Here is an 8,884-nt window from a genome sequence, read left to right on the forward strand (position 1 = left end):
TTTTTATAGTATTATTAATCCAGGTCAAGGAAAGAGGGTTCCCAAATATATAGGAACAGAGTCTTGACAACTCCTGGCCTAGAAGGACTACCAAGTGTCCACCATGTAGATCAAGTGCTCATTCGAACTTGGAAAAAACGGACTCCTGCAGACCAGTTAAAACCAAAATTGAAGGGCATCCTTTCCTTTCCATACTTACTTCATTAAAGGTGGCAGAGATAGATAAACAGATTAACCTTTCTAGGATAAAGCTAGTCCCACTTGAGCTACCTTAAGTAAAAGACTGAGTAAAATAAAAAAGATACTCCTATAAACATCTGGAAGACATGAAATTTCTCTTTGAAAAACAAGACGCTAGTATTACTCTGAGTAGGGACAGGTAAATGGAATCATGTTATCATCATGGTTTTCCATAATTTATCTGATATTCCTCTTTGCCATACTTTTCCTCCACGTTAACTATGGAATTTTGACCTACTTCTCATACTGGAATTCTGTATCTCCAACCTGTAAAGTTACTTTCTTTATTTCACTGAGCAGAGAGCTCAATTGTCACCAAGTCTTTGGACTGGTTTTCTTTTCTTCAACCCAACCAGTGAGCCATAAAACCCCAAGGCCGTTGGAAAGCACATAATTCCCTGTAAGTTGGACCTACAGCCCCTTCCAGCAGGAAGTAACTGTATCAAGACGGAGACCTCCACTCCCTCACCACACCATAAAGCATTATGGGGATGTATGTCTCTCAAGAGGATTGAGGCAAAAAGGTAGCATATGGTTAAGACTGGCTGGAAAAGTAGACATATGTTAATTACAAAATCCCAGGATACAGGGGCAGAACAATCCTCAAATTCCTGAACATGAACTTCTTGGGAAAATTTAGGTAAGTTTTTGCTAGGTTTCCCCCAAGCCTGACTCCAGAAATAGGCAAACGAGATACGATAAGAGGACAAGTGGCATCATAGTATATAGATGTAACCCAAAGCCTCAGGTGTTCATAGGTGGGGATTTTCAGAGCTAGATCTACAGTATGTGATGCCAAGGTTAAGTGTGTGATGCTGGGTCAAAGGGTGTGTAATTATTAAATTGGTCCACTGATTGGTTTGGTGTAGTTCTGGGTGGGATTAGGGGTGTTCCACTGTGGACGTGTTACCTGCCCCATAGGTGTGGAGTCTGGATGGAATATAAGGGACAGAAAGAGGGTCATCACTTGTTACTCGCTGTTTGCTTCTTCCCTTTCTGTTTGCTACGTCAGTGTTTTGCTGTCTTCTGCCTGCTGTGTACTTTCTCCTCTGTGAGACCACTTTGCCAGGCCAACATGTCCTGGAGCCTCCCAAGTATGAATTTAAACCTCTACAAACTGTGATCCAAACAACATTTTCTCCTTTAAATTTTGGCATTGGGTATTTTGACTCAGCACAAGAAAATTAAGACATCTGTCAGTGAGGTTATTATCACATCCTTTCACAGGAGCCTACTCTTACACTACAGAGATACTCTATTTCTCCCTGCATTTGTTTTGCCCAAACTCACTCTTCAGAGCCTGATTTTCTTTACCTACCTTTAATAAATATAAAATTTGCTACCATTTGCACTTTTCTTCAGTATTTCTTTACTTTGGAGAAAAGGAATCCAGAAATCACAAGGAGATTTCAGCCCGCCCAAACTTGGTAACATTGTCACTTTTTAAAATATCATTGTTCTTTGCTAAACATGCTTCGTAAGCTGGAATACCTATAAAGCCATACACTTCAAAATTTTCCTTGGGAATCCCCAATAATCTTGTTTTTCTCCTACTAATTTGTTTATTACAGAAACTCATTAAAACACAGAGTTAATGAGAAGTGAAGGGAAAATTGTGTTTTTCTTTCTTACAGAGAAAAAGACCCACTTTTCTTTGCTTTTGCCTAAGACGCAGGATAATTTTTTCCTCTGATAACTATTCTATCTTATTGGTTTGTTTCCTAAATTACCAGAGGGTTGCTGAATGCTAGCTCACCAAATATCACCAACATAACCTTCTTGATAAAACAACCCTGAGTTTTGCTTACAAAGCAAAGGGAGAGCACCTCTGAAAACCATGGGAGCACATGAGAGGAAGAAAAGCAAGTCTTACTGTATCTAGAATAAAAAGCTTGAATTAAGGAGGATCTTTCAAGTTGAGGTAGTGGTTGGAACTGATTGACAGTCACTTCTAATCAACAATGAGTTTAGTGGAAACTGCAAGGTAAGAATTTTGAAGTCATGTCCTAAAATCCTTTTAATCTCTTACTTCAAAATCCTCATTTGCATCACTTTAGTTTTCTAAAAGTTTCCAGCCCAAGAAATGAATTAATTGTTTGTTACAAAAATATAGAAAATGCTCCAGTGATTCTTCAGAAGAATGCTAATAAAGACAATAGAACAGCTAAGTCATGCATTACTCTGTACTCCCCTAAGCAGTCAGTAAGCATGGATAGACAGTGTTGTGGCTGTAATTCTTATAGAGATCAACACGTGTGCATACTTTAATTACCTATGTATATATATATATATATATATATATATATATATATATATTATAAATTGTGCAGTCTTCATGAAATAAAATTTCTGAAAGGAGGGATTAGTACGTATGACAATCCAGAATGTTACCAACCCATTAGGTTCACACAGTCAAATAAAATCTTCTGCTGCTCTAATTTGTGAAAGTCAATATATCAATCATGGAGTATGCAGAACATTTACTCTTTTGCTTTTATGTGATATATTCATTATTTGCAGAGCTGAGTAAGTGCCCAATGATGTATATAAATTATTTTATTTAGCATCGGAATTCTTTCCTCTGTTGTATAAATAATTTGATGCAAGGTGAAATATTTTGATTTTAGTTTAAAAAATGAAGTTTAGATTAAATTTATGAGAAAAGATGGCTACTCTGCCTGACAGTTTCGAAAGTAAGGAATTTTAAGAAGATGGCACCAGTATCTGCTCTAATTTTTGATGACGGCCTTTCAAAGAAACTGAAAAATAAACACTATATGGAAAAGTTAGTTATGTATGCAAGAGACAGACAGTGAAGTAATGTTCTGTTTTATAACAATTCCTTCTCAGATTAACTATTCCAATCCTTTTGTGAGACTTAGCCCATTCTCAAGGGAACAGATAGAGTCTTTTGAGAAAGACAATCCCCTCACAGTGATAATATGCTTATGACTTAATAACCTCCCACTATGCCTTATCTCTTATCACTCCTGCCATATTGCAGTGCATTAACACTGCAGAACAAACTTCCAGCAAATGACTTAATAGGAACAATGTCCAAATGAAAGCAAAGTCAACAGTTAAATATGAATAGAGTTATAATTCCAACCAAGTAGTTTGACCTCAGACAAAAACTTTATTCACAATGAAATATGTTTAGACATTTTAGATTTGTACTTAAGACATTTTTCTGTGTAGTTTCATAAATGCTATAGTAACTGACAAGAACTCCTTTGGTGATGAAATTTAGCCAGGTCCCTTTGAACCCTACAGTTCACTTACCTCTCCCTGACCTGTAAAGCCCACTTCAACATGAATCTTGCCAAGCCATTTTAGCAAGGGTTCTTTTTATTTTATCCTAAACATTCTTAGTAATTTCTTATCTGGTGGCTCCCTCATCCTAATAGCTAAAAACCAAACCATTTAATATTTGTTATATGGAATTGAATTCAATCTCTCCTACTTATTAATTTTTTAAAAGTTATTTTTCTTTAATTCCATCTGCTTCATTTTTCCTATCAAAGTGTTTGTGCTGCCTCATCCAGATGAGATTCATCACTGGATGCCTGAAATTCACTGAGGCCATCAGGGGCGGGCCTTTTAACCCTGACTAGCTCTATTAGTGAGTTGGACTCCTGTTCCAGTGCCTCAGACTTTTCCCTACTTTAGTTATGGAAAACAAATTTTGATTCTTATGATTCTAAATATATTCTTGAGGCCGGATTACATACCCAAGCTTCTTTGTTTGAAAGGTACCATTGGTTTAGAAAATTGGAAAATCTCATTGAGACCTCAAATTAGTTCTCTGGCAAAACATGGTTTCTTTGCTTCTCATTTGCAGGGAGCTCAATTAGATTGTCTTTGAATAGATATGTCATTTATAGTGATTTTGACCATAATTTCCTTTTTATGTTGCTAAATTTGTGTTACTTTCTCCATGGGAATTGGCATTCTTCTGATTTTCCTCCTGTGAAGATTTCTGTTGATTATATGTTCCCCTCCTATGTCATTATCTCGGCTTCCTTTTTACTTGGTACAATTTTACTGAAGATAATATAGGACACCAGTGGCTTTTAAATGTTTGAAATTCCCCCAAATGGCAAAGATATTTCCTCATCACCTCCACTTCTTCATCTCGATCTTCACTTTAACTTTCAGTCTTGTCTTAAGCTCTGAAATTCTCTGGTGTGTTCTTCTTCAAATTTACTCTCTTATGTAGAGGCTTCTGGCAGACCTTCTCCTACCTCTCAGTTCTCTACACTAAAGCTGTTACACCCTTGCCCTATCTGGTGCTTTCAAGTAACTTGGGAATACAAAGTCAACCACTTTAGAATGAAAAATGTTTCCATGTAATTACATACTGGTTAATATTCTGCACAAATAGTTATGGGAAGCTTTAAGATTCAAATTAAGCACAACACTTTAACTCATTTCACCTTCTAAAAGTGTAATTTTAGGTTGGTGTGGTCTTTGTCAGATTCCACCATGAGCCAGCAAGTGCAGAAGGTGATGGTGCAGCCAATCAACGTCATATTCAGATACTTGCAGAACAGATCCCAGGTGGCTAAATGAGCAACTGCATATGTACATAGAGAGCTGTGTGATTGGTTTTGAGTACATGAACCTTGTATTAGATGATGCAGAAGAAAATTGTTCTAAAACAAAGTCAACAAAACAACTGGGTCAGATCATGATGAAAGGAGATAATATTAGTCTGCTATAAAGTGTCTCCAACTAGAAATAATCAATAAATTAAGAAAGCAGCGACGTGAGACAATGGCAATTATGATAATATGTTAAAAAGGCAGCTGGTTAAGTGGTTGCCTTAAGTGGGAGTATTTGTAAAACATTTGTCCATATTGTTTTGACTACTTTATGTTATTACTGGAGGCCAATAAATGTAGGGTTTTTATCTAAAACTATATATTTTTTTAAAAATATGAAATAGAGTTAATGCTTGTATTAATTGAAAAGATGTATGCGTACGTGAAACTCATTGATAAAATTTTAGAATGAAAGCTCATGTTGGTACATTTATTTATGCATATGCCGAAGGCTTAGTAGCCAGCCTGCCATGATACTGGAAAGCTGAACTCTTAGGTCAGTGGTGGTGAACCTATGGCATGAATGTTACTGTGTTTTTAAGGCAGAAGACATTGAAAATTGAGGGTTTTTTAAAAATTAAAACCTCAGCATTCAGGTTTTTTCAGTATTAGTGCTTTGTAATAAATAAATGGGTGTTTGGTTGCAGTTTGGGACTCATTCTTTGAGAAGTTCACTATCACTGTTTTAGGTGGTTAAGACTCAGAACGAAGTTACATAATTGAGGGCATCTGATTTATAGTCCTTTCCTCTTCTCTTTGCCTCTTGGTTCTCATAAACCAAGGAAGCTTTGCTCTATCACATTCCCCAATATGATGCTTTACCTTGTCATAAACCCAAGAGAAACACACCCAAGTGAACACTGAATGAAATCATTGAAATTATGAGCCAAACTAACCTTTCTTCCTTCAAGTTGTTTATCTAAAGTATTTTTTTCACAGCAAGGGAAAGTTAACAAAATATAAATAAGTGACAACACATTTTAAAAAGCTATGTTAACTTAAGAGACAAATAAGCTTTATGGTTTCAATATTAAAAAGTACTTTCATAAAAATGTAACATAAATGTTTCAAAAATTTCACACACTGTAAGTTGGATGAATCTGTAGCAAAAATACAATTTTAATTTAATAAAAAGTCATTTTCAAAGTAATCATTATAACACTGTATATTTTTGTCTAAAAAGTTCTACTGTTCAAATAAGTTTATAGCTACTTTATAATTTATATAGAATTAAATATTCAGCTTTGTGCACATTATTTACGGAAGTGTTTTTATTTTTAAGGGAACTGTAAGTGATTTTCTCCTAAAATAAAACAGTTGATCTAGAAGGAGAAAGTATAAGAAAAGCCCGAATGCACATAAATAGTATAAAATAAAATCTTGTATTACAGTCAAAATTGGTTAAGATTGGATGGTTGTTTTATTTGCAATGTTTGTTTTTTAAATTATCTTCAGTATCAATAATACACTCATGCAAAACTAGTTTAATTTCTTTCTGTCAAAATGACAACATTTTCTTGAATTATTGGGTCAACTCTTAACAAGAACATAAGTTTTAATATACTTTCTGAGTAATATACCTAGCAGGAAGATTCTGCATCTTATCAGAATCACTATGTTTGATAATGATAATATCTGTCTTAGTATATTTTCTGCTACTCGAATGGAATACTAAAGAAATAATTTATAAAAATAACAGAAGTTTATTTGGCTTGTCGTTTTGGAAACTGGACAGTCCAAGAGTATGATGCTAGAATTTGGTAGCATCTTTGTGTTGCATTGCAATATGTTGGAAGGTCAAGGAAAGATGCATTTAAAATAGGGCAAAATGGGCAAGGCGGGGACAGAGCTTACATGAAACTTACTCTTGCAGTAAATAGCCAACTCCACAATGAGGGTTTTGGTGTTGTTGTTGTTTTGTTTTTTTGGTTTTATTTTGTTTTGTTTTTGGTACTAGGAATGAACCCAGAACCTTTTAATTTTTTTACATTTTTAATACATATTTTAAATTTACACATAGTAACTGTACTATTATTAGTATTATCCTAGTATACTATAATTATATTTATGGGGTACAAGCAGCATTTCAAAGCATGTGCAGTGTGTAATGATCAGATAAGGGTACTTGGAATATCTGTCCCTCAGACAACATCATTTCTTTACATTTGGAACAATCAAAGTCTTCCTTACTAGTTACCATGAAATATTCAATTACTTGTCACCAACCATAGTTATGTTACTATGCTATAAAACCTTAGAAACTACTTTTCTCATCCAGTTGGTCCCCTGCACCCCTTAACTATTTTCTCTCCACCCCTCCTTCTCATCACTCCTCCCAGACTCAGACAGCCACTTTGCTATTCCCTAATTTCTGAGATCTAAAATTTTAGCTTCCACATATAATGAGAATGTGAAGTATTCTGTGCTTCACATATTTCACTTAATCTCTTTCAGTTCCAATCAGGATCTGCAAATGTTAAAAAAAAAAAAAAACTTTCAAAGAGAAAATACATCCCATAGAAGGAATGGCATTTGCATTCTAAATATTAACCCTACAAGCTAGAAGAAATAGCACAATGTCCTTTAACTTTTATTGAAAAATTATTTCCAATTTAAATTTTGTATTCAACTCAGTGAAACTTCAAAGATAAAAATTAAAAAACATTTCAGTTGGCAAAGCTCACAGGAGAGTGAACTTCCATACAGAGGTAGGTTTACAGAAAAACTGAACAATCTAAAACAAAACCATGGATAATATTACATTTAGGACAAGCAGAGTGAATTTCCATCCACAAATGACTAAACATAAGCATAATTCAAATCAGCACGGAATAAGAGTTTCAGAGTCATAATAATAAAAACAGAATTATTGATTTGGCTAAGCATTCTGATATAATTGTATTCAATTAGAGGAGGGAGGAGACTGTACAGGGCACAGTAAATTGCTTGGTAAGGCAGGGTAAGATAATAAATCTTCATCTTTTACAGAACTCAAAAGATTGAACTGAAAAAGTCACAAGAACTGTTACAGGTCTTTAAAACTTCTATGCTGGATGTCATGGTTTACGTCTGTGGCCCCCAGGCCTCATGAGTTTGCATTGTGCATTTGTGATGGTTTATTGTCTAGTGTTTGGATTGATGGTGTCAGTGCTCCACCACATAGGGGTGGAGCCAGAATGTGATATAATGGCAGGAAGCAGGTGTGTCTCTTTTTGTTGATTTTTGCTTGTTATTTGCAGCCACCATGAACTGCAGCCCAGCCATGTCTGCCTGCCTTGGAGCCAACTTTGTGTAGACTTAAACCTCTAAAAGCCTGTAAAAAATAAACCTTTCCTTTCCCAACTTGGGCTTTAGGTATTTTGTCTCAGTGATAAATAAAAAGTAACATTTGTTACTGAGGAGTGGGGTCGTTTGCTGTGACTATACCTGACCATGTTTTTCGAGAGGCTTTAAAATGGCTTGTGGGTAGAGTTTAAAAAGGTTCAGATATGTCAGCTAGATGCATAGAGCTGGAGCAGCTTAGGCTGTTCTATAGAGGAGATTCTTGTCAGAGCTCAGGAGACCAAAAGGCTGATAAAAAGCCTCATGATAAAGATTAGGCTTGGGAGGTTTCTGCTGGGAAGAAAGACTGCATTGGTTGTTGGACTCCCCATGATTTGTGTTATGGCTTGGCAGAAAGTTTGTCTGCATTTTGTTCATGCCCAGAGACTTTGACTGAGACTGATACAAAAGGCAATGGACTGATTAATCTTAAAAAATAAATTAAAAAACAATCAAACATTGAGGCTGTGGCATGGCTATTGGAGACTTTTATCCAGGTTTATGTTGCAAATCAAGAGCAAAGAGCCCAGCAAGGTAATTTACAATACTGTGAGTTTGACCAAAAGAAAAGTATCAGGAAGGCTGTGGATTGTAAAGACAGAGTTGAGATTTTGATTGCTAAAAAAAAAAACAGAGAGATAAAAAGATGGCCCTGGGTTATCCCAGGAAGCGGGTCCCCACCCTTTACAGCCTCACAGCAAAGGTAAAAGAATTTGCAC

The 8,884-nt window shown here is 35.5% G+C and overlaps 1 pseudogene; it reads left to right on the forward strand.

Annotated features, from left to right (window-relative positions):
• The first annotated feature begins 1,174 nt into the window (after positions 1–1,174).
• On the forward strand, positions 1,175–4,978 carry LOC101789365 (small nuclear ribonucleoprotein E-like; annotated as a pseudogene).
• The last annotated feature ends 3,906 nt before the right edge of the window (positions 4,979–8,884 follow it).

This window comes from Cavia porcellus, unplaced genomic scaffold, assembly GCF_034190915.1.
Source record: "Cavia porcellus strain 051 isolate PalLab524CR breed Dunkin Hartley unplaced genomic scaffold, mCavPor4.1 scaffold_8, whole genome shotgun sequence".
NCBI lineage: Eukaryota > Metazoa > Chordata > Mammalia > Rodentia > Caviidae > Cavia > Cavia porcellus.